Genomic DNA, 14,504 nt, shown 5'->3' with positions numbered 1-14,504 from the left:
AGGGATGGAACATGGGAGAAATACAAGTATATTCTTACAAGTCCTTGAAACAGTACAGAATGTGAGAAATTAACTATAAAATCATAGCAGATAGTACAAGTGCATAGAATAAGGAGGAGGAGAGGGGGAAAGGAGGGAGACAAAACAAGCAGTAACATTCTGACGACAATTGTTGCAGTGCAGAGTGACAAGAGGATGGAGAAGGAGGGGGGTGTGGGGAGAAGAGAGAAGGGGTGAGGAGAGGAAACAGAACAAGTGACTATCAATTGAAGGTCGAAGACTGTCTAGATAGTGCTGGACGGTAGGGGGAGGAGAGAACAGAAGGGAAAGGGGGGGCAGACAAGCTGTTATCAGTTTTCAAGGGACCGGTGATAAGAGTAAGTGCTAAGGGAAGTAAAGCGGTATGGGGGTGACGGGGGGAAAGATGGCTGCAAAGACAGTTGGGGTAGTGCCAGAAAATGACAGACGATGGTAAGGGAGGGGAGAGAGGGAAGGAGGGAGGGGAGGGAGATGGTAGTGAAGAGGGAGGAATGCCACAAATTAGTATAGGCAAACTCTGCCATGTCCAGGCAGGAGGTCCAATTGTCCTGTGTGGTGGTGGCGTAGCAATGGAAATATTGCTTGAGTGTCTGGTTGGTCCTCTCGCTCTAGCCATTGGTTTGGGGATGATAGCTGGAACTGAGTCCTCTTTGTACTTTGAGTACAGAGCTGTGACCATAAACAAGCAATAAACTGGGAACCATGGTCCGAAATGATTTTAGTGGGTAGACTGTGTAAGCAGTAGATTACATGGAGGAATACATTGGCAACCCATACAGCGATAGGCAGGGCCTTCAAGGGTACGAAGTGAGCCACCTTGGAAAAGCAGTCTACCACAACCATTATGCAGGTGTTGCCTTCGAATATCGGAAGCTCTGCGATGGTATGCCAATGTCTGGGTGGTTGTTCAATCAGTTGCAAAAGGCCAATAGCCCTCTCATGAGTTGTTTTGGTCTGGGCACATATGGGACAGGATTTTACGTATGACGGCATCTGTTTCTGAATTCCGGGCCACCAAAAGATACGGGAACCCAGTTCCAGGGTGGTCTTCTGACTTTTGTGCCCAGCCTGGGCAGTAGCATGGAACCCAAACAGTATCTGTTTCCGGAGTTCATGGGTGGTTACTTATAACCGATCAAACAGTCCTTCCTATGGATGTCCTTTTGGTTCAAGAGCCAAATAACCGCAGGATCTATGGTTATTGCAGACGAAACACAATCGAAAAAAAGGCGTAATGGTACTTATTTCTGCAGGAGTATGGTTGCGGGATAGTCTATGTTATCAGCGTTGAAGTCCAAAGATCTGGACAAAGCATCAGCACGTACATTGAACGAACCAGGAATATGGGTGAGAAGGAAATCCTATTGAGAGAAAAAGAATGCCCATCTGGCCTGGCGGCTGTTCTGGCATGGCAAGAATTGCAAGTGTTGCAGGTTGCGGTGATCGGTACGGATGGTCATGGTGTATAAGGCTCCCTGTATATGATGTCTCCAATGTTCAAAGGCTTCCTTAATGGCCAGTAGCTTCTTTTCAATCACGGAATAGTTGACCTCGCTATATGTTAATTTACGGGGGTGGTACAAACAGAGCTGAATCATCATGGTGACGTAGTATGGGTGCAGACATGAAGGTCTTCTTAATCCTTTGGAATGCTCATTCTGCCGGTGGTCGCCACTGGAAAGCCTGATTGGTATGGAGTACCTGAGTTATGTCCAAGGTCAGCTGGGCAAGGTGCATATGAAGTCCCGGTAGTAGTTTTCAAAACTTAGGAAACATTGTGCTGCCTTTCGATCTTTAGGGCTCTGCCAGTCCTTAATGGCTTGGACCTTGCTGGCAACCATTTGGATACCACGGGCACTGATTGAGTGTCCCAGGAAGTCTATCTTTGTTTGATGGAACAGCCACTTAGTGGGCTTTGCATGAAGATGGTTGCACTCTAAGTGATGGGGAACCATGAGGCACATTTTTCTGATGTTCCTCAGGGAGGTTGAGAAAACGAAAGAAGTCCAATTTGGTCAAGAAGCCGGCACCTTTCAGCGATTTCAAGATGTCCTGGATAAGGGGTAAGGGGTACCAGTCTTTTATGGTGATGGTATTGAGTTCTCGGTAGTCCACACAAGGTCTCAGGGTACACTCTTTCTCTGATACAAAGAACATTGCAACACTTGACGTTCCTGCTGCGATAATGAGTAGATCCTTCCATGGGGTATGGTTTGATCTGGTATAATTGTAATGGAAAAATCAAAAGGTCGGTGTGGGGGAATGTCTTCAGCTTTGGCAAATACCTTACCGAACATTGAGTATCCTTTAGGAACATCAGAGGCGGCACAAACGGTGGATGAGTGTTACGCTCACCTGGTCTCTCCGGAGGCATTGGGGCATGGTTGCAGCCCTCCCAGGAGTTAAATCACCCCCGTCAGGTCTCTCCCTATGCAGATAAGCTGTGAGCGGTGGCAATTGGTGACAGTGCTCCTGCGTGGATATGAGAGAACGTGAGTGCACTGATCAGTGACTATTATACCTCTCAAACCCTTCTACCCAAGGTGTGATTTCTGTGGGCATGTACCTGCCCATAAGGCTCACCTGTTAATTATTGATGAGAACCTCTCCGCCCTGCTACTTCTGGCAGGGGCGCTTGTCGATGGGACCTAGTTCCTTCACTGATCCCCGGTAAATAGTAGTCCAGTCCAGCTGCGAGTGTCTCTCAATGTCTCTTGTCTCTTTCCCTTTCTGTTTTCTCTTTGCCCCTTCTCGTTGTATGTCTTGGTATTAGTGCTCTCAATATTGTTGTTAATTCCTGAATAATGTTTCTCTTCTGTTTTCTTCTCAATAGGAAATCAGCCAGATGGAAGATGGATGAAACTGCAATGTCCGACAGCAGGTAAGTGATGGTTTAGGGGAAAGCGCGAGGTTCGGTGGTAGTGCGACCTTAAACTGAATGTTGTTTAAGTGTCTAACTTTGCCTTTCGTTTTTACTTGCAGGTGCTGCTGTCACGGACGGAGCGTTTCGTGCTGCAGTGCAAAGATGAAGATTACAGCGTCCCGGAAGATTTGAAGATGAGCAGCGGTGCCAAGAAGAAGATGTCAGCATTCCGGAAGATTTGCAGAAGAATGCCAGGATCAACCAAGACACGCACATGTGAGAGCAGATTCCCCATGTGGTAAGTTTGAAGGCAGGAAGCCGGATTTCCAAAGGTAAGTCTAATCCCAGGCGGCGATGAGCCTTAACCGTTATGGAAGTGCAGAATAACGCAAAGCGTCTGCCTCAGGGATCGGAGCAGCTTATATAGCTGCGCTCATGGGCCCGCCGACTAGGCCTGGCTTGCCTGCCACACCCTGCCACTCCTAGAGAGTCAGCACGTGCAAGGCAACCCAATAGCAGCAGCCACACCCAAGAGTGCTCGTGGGGCTGCTTTAGTGAATGGAAGTTCCCATGTTAAATGCACTTTGCATCCAAAATGAGGTGCTATGTCCATAATAAAGGCATTCTTGCCCCTAATTAATGTTCTTGCTTACTGTTATTCATGAGCCTGGCGCCAAGAGTGCCAGGACTTTGTCCATCCGGGCCCCCTGTGTATGTGGTCATTTGATGTTTGTGTTCTTGGCCCGATGACCATGACAGCGAGATACTGGTTAGGGTGAGTAATGTAGAAGACGTACAGGCATTTCTTACCTTTTGGGTACAGCAATGGGTGGTACAAGTATTGAATCCAAATATGATGGTATGCGCAGCCCAGTTGAGAAAAGGGTAATGGGAAGACAACCAATGTAGACCAAAAACCAAGGGATAAGAAGATTCTGGGAAGATGGAAAGCTTCTTTAACAAAATATTTTGCCTCAGAAGGGATATTTGAGAACTTCATTCACAGGTGATTTGGCTACAGGGACTGGATCAGCTGAGAATGATGTCCTTTGGTCAAATGACAGAGCCTGAACACATGAAGGGAGTTAGGCTTCAGTATCACTGCGACTAGAAACCTATTAAAAGCCTTACCATATGTATAAGGCAACTGAAGTCAACAAGTAAAAGATGGTGTCTCTTGCACTTCCAGAAACATTCAAAGAAAGATATGGCACTGTTACAGGAAACACACCTGATGCATAGGGATGAAGATAGGGTAAAATGCAGAGCCTACTAAACACAGGTGTTGTCATCAGCCCTGACCATGAAAGCCGGGGTGGCAATTATATTCAGAAGGTCTTCCCTGCTCTGATTTCTGCATACTAAAATGGACCAGAGGGAAACAGATTCTAACGAGGGGAATATTTGCAACTATAAAGTCACACTATCTTCTATATAAGCCCCTAAGAAGAACCATTTTTTATTGTTAACGCCTGTACCGAAGATCTCGCAGTTTGCAGAAGGGAACTTAATTTTTTAGGATGATCTAACCATAATTATAGAGAAAGGCCTGAGCCACCCAAAGAGTTGGCAACACAGGCCAAGACAGCGTTGGCCAAATTACAAAAGGTGTACCCTGAGTTGGAAGTTGAACATACTTGGCGCTCCTCATACAATGTGGAAAGGAACTTTTCATTCTTATTGTATGCCTACCCTGTTATCCGAGGAATGATTATCTTCTGACCTCTCATGCACTAAATGAATACTTTTACATTTACATTTATATTTATAATGTCACCATTGGGAATTTCACAATATCCGACTACTGGCCTATAATGCTGACCTTTCTTGCTTTGTGGAGAAAACCTAGGGAGACGACTTTGATGCTACCTGCTCACATGTTAAGAGACCCGATGTTAGGGAGAATTCTCATAAATGGTTGATTTCCCTTACCTACGGAGTCCGTCAGCAGGTTTGCTGGAGTTCTAGGAATTTATTTTCTTCACCTGGTAAGAGTGTGAGCCTTTTTTCCCACTCTTAGATGTGTTCTGCTATGTGTATTTCTACTTTTGTGTGATCTTGGGCACTGGAGCCTCACCTACTCCATGACACCATATTCTTCCATGTGTGTTACACAGCACCTTCAGTGCAGTGACACAGGGTTGTCTTTTAGACTTCCCACTGACTCCATTTTCTGGGGCTGACTACTGTCGCCCAGAAAAGATAAAGTTGCCATTAACTTTATTTAGTCACTTTTCCACAGACACAGTACACCCCATCTTCCATGGAGTATTGGAAAGCGTTAATTCTTATCCCTTTTTGTCTGTGCCTCTTGGAGCACTGTTTCGCTCCCTTTTCATTAAGACTTGGCTGGTGGCAGTGGTATCTAACTTTTGTACCGCAATTATCTTATATAAACGTGGTAATGTTTTCGGCTATTATATTAGCCTCAAACATAAACCCGCTTGACCAAATACATTTGACCAAATACATATTTTGGCTACGGCCGGGTTTACTCATCATTTCTTTTTTTAAAGTCTTTCTCGTGTTTTACTCTGCGCCAAGCCAGGTTTGGTCCTTTTGTTCATTGCTTTTTCGTGGGCTTCTGCACAGAAGCCCTCCTTTAGGCGCCTGAGAGTCTGGGTAGGCAAGATGTGAGGGGAGGGTTTTAGGAGCCCTGCCATGGGTTACCTTGTTAACCCAAGTTGCACTCCTATCTGATTGGCTAACGGGACTGGCCTTGCCAGGCCAGCCACCCTGCTGTGTGATTGACAGTCAGGCTGTACGAATGGGGGAAAACTGCATAAAAAGCAGGTCTCTGGGGCTGGGAAAGCAGAGTCGCCACTGGATCGAAAGAACCAATGAGTAACTGGAAGAAGAGGACCCCTACAATGACTGATCTGCTGGGTGAAGCCCTGCTGCAGGTCCGAATCTCCAGAATCCGATGACAGAGAAGATCCTCCAGGAAACTTCTTTCCTTGAGCTGGTGGATATCCTGAGGAAGAAGTTAGAGGAACGTAATTTAGCAGAAGCAGGCTTGCCAGCAACTACAAGGGAACATAGACAACATCTAGATAGAAAGATCAAAAAGGGAGAATTCCTAATAAGGATCTTCATCTTGAAGGTGAACAAGGCTCCCCGACCAGATGGGTATACGGCAAAATTCTATATATACATTTTCAAATATTTTGCTTGACCCCTTAGTGGAGCTGATGGACTTGTATGGGACTTGTCTGGGAAAGTTATGAAGTTGATGTATCAAACGACTATTAGTGTTATTCCCAAACCAGGGGAGGATCCTCAGATGTGTAGTTCCTATAGAACAATAGCCTTCTCAAATGTATACTAAGATCTTTAATACGAACTTGACAATTAGGTTGAAAGGGTGACTTCCTGCCAAAAATACCAAACCATGATTGATTTATTAAGGGTAGACAAGAATTTGGCAATGTTAGGAGTGTCTCTCATTTGCTGAACCAAATTTGAAGGTTCCTGGTAGCCCTGCCCTTTCTGTTGTTCCTAGCTGCATTAAAGGCCTTAAACAGGATGGACTGGGGCTTTCCATGTGAACCTCTGCAGGCAATGAAGTTTGGGGAAACGTTTGAGGTGAATATTACGCAACCATTAATTGAGAGTGTAGGTGAATGGGAGGCTATCAGGAAAAGAAAGGCTATGGGGGGACACGACTTCCCCTACTTGCCTCTTCTTTTTCCAATCACAATGGTGTCATTTGCAAAGAGGGTAGGCGATAGTTAGTACATCCAAGGAATACAATTTGGCAACTCTGATCATAATCTCTTAATGGTCATAAATAATATTATGCTCTCCATAATGCACTACTCCACTTTGCCTAGACACCCAATGGTAGAATTGCAGGACTATGAGAAAGGTTTAGAATTTAAGATTGGCCATTCGAAAATTGGTAATTCTGCCATTGTCCCTTCTGCAGGGAGAACAAGAATCTCTAAAGGATCTAATTCCCTGTTACTGGGAAGATCGTGACAAAGTATTTAGAGTGAACATTACTTCAAATATCAGTGGATTATATAAGGCAAATGATCCCATCTATATGCTTCTGTAAGAGAGGACCTGGCCAGGGGAGGGAAACTATCATTTTCCTGAATGGGGGGATATGTATATTGTAGAGGATGGTGGTCCTTCTGCATCTATTGCCTTTTTTACGCACTCCCGACATATACCCACAGAACTGACATGGCTAAGCTACAGAAGGAGGCAACCACCTTTATTTGAGGTGTGATATGTTGTACAATTGTAAGGCTAATGCTGCCATCTAAGTTAATATGAGGCAAGGTTTGGGTCTCCCCACTTAATAAAGGTACGATGGTAGAGGAATAATATGGCGTGCTACTTGATTACCCATGCAAGGGCGGCCCCCATCTTTTTATATTAACCGAATCTCAAAATCTTTCCTAGAAAACTAGAATGACCCAGCAATGAGACTGGGTCTGACCACATTTTTCTAAGTTTTTTCAAGATTGTAAGATGGACTTCGTGGCACAGGAGGAGGACAGACTTCAATACCGCCAGCTGGGTCATTGGGTCTTGTATTCCCACGTAAAAGAAGCAGCACCAAGATTTCTCCTCTTTGGCATTCTTATGTCCCTGAAGGTTTCCTCTAAATGACAAATTTCTTACATTTTCAAAATAATCATGTCTGCGTGTGGGTCACTGAAATGGGCCTACATGCAGAAATGGGATGAAGATTTGGATAGAGCATTTTCAATGCAGGATTGGGAGTGCATTTGCAAGGGAGCAACAAAGTCCTCGAACTGTTTACAATGCAGAGATATTTGCTATAAGTTGACAAATATGACAAATAGGAGTAATAGACTTGCCAGAGATTAGAACATTTGACCTTGCTGAATTTGGGGAATTGCTTGAGGGATTATTGAAGGACGGACCCTTCTATGTATTTGGTGGACTGACCGAAAGTGCAACTGTATATCTGATATCTGATGTTCTTGGGCTCCCCTTCCTATAGGACTCTGGAATTCGCCTTTTGAACTTTCCACCTGAAGGAACAACTCCATTACTATCCGATGTGGGAAGGATTGTATCTAATTTTTTATTTGGTAGCCAAATTGATTTTGGGTGCCTAAGGGAGAAAATCTGAACCGCCCCATGTCAATTTATGGTGGCAGAAGGTGTGTTTTTTTCTGTCAATGGAAACCTGAAAGTAAATATTAATGAGGACCCAGGCATTCCTGGGAGAAGACGAAAAGGCTTTTACACTATTTGAGGAAAGAGATTAGTACTATATTATCTGTCCTGTGTTCCTTTGGGATTTGAATTTGGTTGACCTTGAGTGAAAAATGTGAAGGATGGGAAAGAGAAATTGGAAATGAGACCTGAATGTAATCCATTAAGTGATACAGGCATAGAAATGTATTAGCTGTATATCAGCTACAAAACCATTATATTACAAAAAGACAGTCACCCTTTATAAGAGTTGCTCGACCAATTTATTATTGAAAGGACAGGGTGTGAATGTTAAAAAGATCTTGTTGATTAGGAGTGGGGCGATGGAGGGTCGGTCTGGGAACATTCCAATCTGATTAAGAGTATATGCTATGAATCAAATGTTTTCACAAACCACGAAAGGAAACCTTAATAAAGTGTTTTGGATTCCAAAATGAAAGGGGAGCAAGCAATGGAGCAATGGCGATGGTGAAGTAGGTGAGTGAGAGGTCAGAGAGTGAGGGGTTGATAAAGCAGAGTGTGCACTGGATATTAGGAAGATGAGATCATTGGGAAGGTTAAGTAGGTTGACCAGGGAGTGGTCAGAGAGAGAGTGGAATCTACCTATACTTGATGGGCCTTACTCATATTTGAGGGGTTGAGGTTGCCCATTATGACAGTTGGTATTTCAATCAGAGCATTTCGAGTAGCATGTCCAGTTCAAAGAACAAGAGATTTTGGGTACCAGTAGGGCAGTAGATAAAGACTATAGTAAATGGGGTGGTGCAAGAAGTTGTACAGAGATGCATTCAAAGACAGAGTACATTCAGAGTGGGGAAGAGTGGCTGATGGTGTTCGCTGCTGATAATTAGGACAACACCACTGACTTTTCTGTTAAGTCGAGGGGACTGAGAGAAGGAGAGAAAATCAGTATGGACAGGGGGCATCATGGGGTATATCCAGGTTTTGGTGACTGCCATCATGCAGAGTTTGTGGTGATGGGATGATAGGAGTTGAAATGATCAGTGATGAACATTCCAGAGGCCCAGAGTGAGGTTAGTAAGGGGAACAGGGCAGGGCCGGTGCTACCACTAGGCAAGGTTAGGCGCTTGCCTATAAGGTGAAAATGTTAGAGAGACAAATGCCGCCGAAGGCAATAACCACTTACACATTTTTTGTATACATATATTTATTATTCTCTCTCTCGGGTCGTGAGGCGGGTGGTGTTAGGAAAGATTTCCATTTATGTGTAATTTTCCCTCCAGTTGTGAACCCCCTAACTTTTTGCTTTTTTCCGACCATCCTAGCCTGACTTTAACTCGTGGAGCCCAGCCTTCTGATGCACTCCACTCGGCTTTAGCTCATCTCGTTAAGGGGAAACTGACATGCCATTCAGACTGTCAGTGCTGGGAGACTTTGTTTCCCTTAGTCTTTCACTTTGTTGCCATTTCTAGGTAACATTTTATCAGTGCACAATGTAGCTTCTGGTACAGTGTGCTGGGGTCTCTTTTTCATTTTTAAGGCCGTAGACAACCCCAAAGGATTTTTGGTGAATCTACAGGTGTGCCCAGGATGCAGCTGGTGGCAGCAGTTACTTTTTAAAGCAGTTTGACTCTTTTCAATGGTCCAAACCGCGTTTACCACATTTGGCCCAGGACGGTGGCCAGTGCCTAAAATGGCCATGCCACAAAATCCTTTGTTCTGTCCTTCTGCCATTTTGCCCCTTCGCCTTCCCCAGGTGAAGCTGACTCAGGAAATTCCTTATTTGGTCATGCAGACCCCTGCGCAAACAGAGGCTTTGGCGGGCTTCAGCATGCCTTGTGTGTGTGTGTGCCCAGGATGTGTGCTGGACCTGTCTAGTTCCAATAGACATCCTGGGTGCCAGGATGTCTGGTGTGCTGGGATGACTGGGACCACCGTGATCTGTGATTGGTCCATGAGTCGGATAGTTGAATATGAGCAGATCTTCCTTTGGTTGCCCTTCGTTTTGGCGCAAAGCAAACTTTGGATAAGAGAAGGCACTCTACACCCATTCCAGGTTGATCGTCCGAGTTCTCACCGAAATTAGTAAAGGAGCCAAATATCCTGAACCAATGAAACAGATCCGTGGAACCGCTGGAGACCCGCTGGGAGGTTTGTCACCCTGACCCCGCTATTGTCCCGTCGGACACCCTGTTTCTCATCGATCACAGAAGACCTGCAAGAGCGCTTCAACCCTTTGGAGTAGTGGGACCAACTACTCACAGAACCTCCTACTTAACCTGCAAACAAGCCCCTTCGGAAGTGGTCCTGGACAGCCCATTGAACTGAGCAGCTCGTGCAGGACCTTTGCTCTGGAATCGCTGCCGTCTCGAGTCTTGACTTGAGACTTTGGAAACCGTAAACTCTTGGTAGAAGGCACTCTCCTGCTGACTTACACTTAGCATTCCTAGGTCAGGAACTAGGAGAGTCTGCCTGAACACAAGGCCTATGCGGTACCCCTGTCACCTGCAGTGGTGACGAGCTTCATGGGTGCCTTGCTGGTGTGCCTGTCTGTGCCCTAAAATGAGCTGCAGTGGAACTGACCCGATCCCTTCCCCAGATGTGGAGAAAATGCCACTGTCGCACCACGGACTGAAGTCCTGGCGCACAGCCCCTGAAAGCCGGAGAGATGCGCAACTGCTGGACTCACACCTGCAAGCGAACTGGACTAGATGGTGAAATTTCATCCGGACTGCATCGAGGGTCGGGGAGTACTTGCAACACTTACAGGTGGCCCCAAGGGCCACTCACCTTAGTTAGGGTAGCCTGAGCTACCATCCTATTCCCGATTCCTGGAAGCCACTCTGCCCTCTTGTGGAGACCCTCCTTGAATAGTGGAATTCTATTCTTCATAGCCTCTCCCCCTTCCTGAGACCATACAGCCCCTTGACGAAGACCCGTTTTGTACTTTAACGCACGATCGAGCGTTGGCGCGCTAAATGTACTTTTGAGCACAAGGCTCCACACTTCCTAGGGTTTGGACTGCCTACTAGTTAGGGTTGTGATTCCTGAAGAATTGCCTAAAATATATTTGCACTGTCTGACCCTCTTCTCTTCAGGTTGCAGATCCATACATACTTAATATTGCTTTAGGATAATAGCTAATATATATATATATATATATATATATATATATATATATATATATATGTTCACTAGTATAAGGTTGTGTTAGAATTGTTAATATTACTGAAGTTTCATCTTTTGTTTGATTTAAAAGGCCTTTAATTAATGTATATGTATTTTTGATATATACATCTGACAGAGTAATTTGTGGTGTTGTTTATTGTGTGTGCTCATTGTGGGCCTTCGAACACTCTCATCCCTCCTGAGATCTAGTCTTGACTGACGCCAATGCTACCTTGATTGGTGTGGCTTGTCCAGAAGGTTACCCTATTCCAAGAAGTTAGGCTGGCCTTCTGAACTTCTGCCCACCACGTCAGAGTTCAGAAATCCATCTCAACAGGTGGCACACTCAACACTGTCTGCAGTAGCAGGCACTGACAGGTTCGGTTTGTGTCGGGACTCGGGCATGGGTGTGGTGCATTGTGCCTTGAGCGATGCTAGTGCGCAGGTGTGTGTCATTGTGACTGAGGCTTATGCAAATGTTCTTCTCTTCTGGATGGTCATCTGGTCTGAACCGTCCATGGCCCGCCCTGCACACTAGATATAGCCTGCCGCCGTGGGTGGTAGCCCTGCCTGCTGAGCTGAGAGACAATCAGACGCACACACAGCACAGGCATTTGAGGAGTGCCCTATTGTTTTAATTGTCCTGTCTCTCGGTCTTAGGGGTGTCAATAGCCGAACCGAGTGGGATAGAGAGTAGATGTATGGAAGTGGAAGGGAGAATTAGTATATATATGTATGCGGGTGTCATTGGGACTCCTGTGGCCATGGGGTGTAAATAAACTGGGGTCCGCTGGACCATTTCCCAGATCACAAGTCAGCAGGGAGAGGGGCAAGGCCCAGGGCAGGGGCCGGTGGGGTAGGTCTGATGTTATTCCATTTATTTTTCTATTGACTTACACTCATTGCCCCCAAAAGTCTCCTTGTCTTTCATTTGACTGTGCTTCGAAACCTCCAATCTGTGTCTCTGCACACCAATCCCTGGCCTTAGGCCCAGGGACAATATCTTTCCTTGTTAGGATCAAATTCAAGACCCTCTGCATCATCCACAAGGCTTTCTGAGACCTGGGACCACCGTACATCCAACTCTCTCTCCCCAAATACCTCTCTGCTAGAGTCCTTCGATCCTCTAGCTCTTAACTCTTTGAAGGTCACACGTTTCTCCAAGCAGAGAGTGGGGGGTAGATCCTTTTCTTCGGCAGTAGCCTCCCTGTGGTATGGCCTCCCTGCCTATCTCCATCTTGAGCCGGATCTCCTTAAGTTCCGGAAGCTTCTCAAGACCTTCCTTTTCTCCTCCTCCTTCCTCCTCCTGCTAGTTTCCACCTGCTGCTACGTCTGGATGCCTGTTTCCTTAAGAGCCTTTACTGGGGCCAGGCCCTCCTTCAACCAATCGTCCCCCCTCTCCCCTTACCAGTACTTGCCCCCGGGCATTCTTCCCTGAGTAGCCTACTGAGTCTGTTCCACCCCCTTCCTTCACACTAGCTGACCCCAACCCTGTTTTTCCCCCAAACACTTGCCCTCCTGAGCTCCCCATAACTCTTGTCCAGCCCCTGGTGCCCCCTCCCTCGAACACTACTCCCTCTTCCCCGCTCTGTATCTCATCCCTTCGCCCTGATCTGCCCCTCCCCACGCACTTGTACGATCTGAATGTCACATGGTCTAGTAGGACAGTTATTGTTATTTTCTCCTCTGGTCACCCCCACCCCTCTTTGTTGTCTTATTGCACCTGGAAACACTTTTTGCTGTATAGGCGCCATACAAATGTTAAATAAATAAACACAAATAAATATACATAGATAAGTACAGTTGTGCCTGTGTTTTTGGCACTGAGGTATGCGTGTGTCCATCTGTCCTTCAGGAACCAGCTCTGCCGTCTGCCACCAGCTTTGCCTTTGACCACAGCACATGTCCTGACAGCTGCCTTGCTGCACTGTGCCTTCCAAGGCTAAGCATGGAAGACAGACACAGAGCTCAAGTTAACTCGGGCCTGTTATGTGCAGCCCATAAAGCTGCCGCTCTCATATGCTTTCCTTTAGTTTATTGCAGTTTACCAAATGTTTGCGGTGACACTGCAGTTGAAACCATGCCTCATAAAGAACGGCTGTACTGTACACGGATGTTATTTAATTATTTACTCTACCTGGGAAGTGGACATGAGGCTTTCCAACCCTTTCTTCCTTAGTTTTGAGGTCTCTTTCCAGTTGTCATCTGCTAGGACCTTTCATCATGGAGACCTAATAAATTGAAGGAGTTACTATGTGGTTTGTTGCTCTGCTCAAAACTAGGATCTAAAGACACTTAGGTGGGCTTAGGTGGGAATACTGTAAGTTACACTGTGGAAACAAAACTATGAGCAGGCCTTGCCAGGGTCTATTCCACTAACGGGAGGGGGGTTGTAAAGCAGGCAGAGGTGCAGAGGAGCATCCTGCCTCAAACCTACAGGTTATCTATTTGTATTTTGTTTATTTGTATAGCGCACCGGGCCCACTGGTATCTGGGCGCATATCTTAGGTTACAGAGACAAAATTTACAGCAGAGAACAGGTAGATCTACAAAATTTACAGACAAAGAACAGGTCAATCTACAGTATAGCATGTACAGGCATGATAAAATGTACAGGAAGTTACAAGAGAATGAGTCATTTAAACACAATGAGGATTACAATAATTATGCACAGGTAGAATGCATAGAGGCATTATCGTGTCTACAGAAGCAATTCCTTTCTATACCGCCACTCAAGTGCTTGAAGACTTGTATTGTATTACATAATATAAAATCCTTTTTCAGGCTTCATGGCAGGAATGATGATCAAATGAGCAAAGATAACTTCTCCCTTCTAATGAGTGTCACTGCTCTCGGTCGCTGTATTGGCAGACCGTCCTGTTTGTCAGTGTCTATAACTGATTCTAAATACTCACTTCATCTGTGTGTCTGTTCACAACAACCCTATAACTGGTGCCAGGCTGTTGAAGAAATTGGTAACAAAATGCAGACGGTTGGTTGAGAAGGGTTAGCACCCGCAGTGGGCGGGGAAAGGGGCGCCAAACTGACACTTTGCCTAGGGTGCTAAAATTCCTTGCACCGGCCCTGGAACAGGGGTTGATGAAGCAGGTGGGGAGTAGCTGGATAGATGAAGGATAGTGTTACGCTCACCTGGTATCCACAGGGACGCCACCCAGCTGGGTTACTCGCTGGTATGCTTCTCAGCTTTGCCCTGATGTGGTCTGCAGGGAAGGTTCTGCCTGAAAATACAGGAGGACTGTGTTCAAGACTGACC

Source organism: Ambystoma mexicanum, chromosome 5q (assembly GCF_040938575.1).
Source record: "Ambystoma mexicanum isolate Mex_15411 chromosome 5q, UKY_AmexF1_1, whole genome shotgun sequence".
NCBI classification, from domain to species: domain Eukaryota; kingdom Metazoa; phylum Chordata; class Amphibia; order Caudata; family Ambystomatidae; genus Ambystoma; species Ambystoma mexicanum.
The sequence above is the reverse complement of the archived record's forward strand: the minus strand, read 5'-3'. Positions refer to the sequence as shown.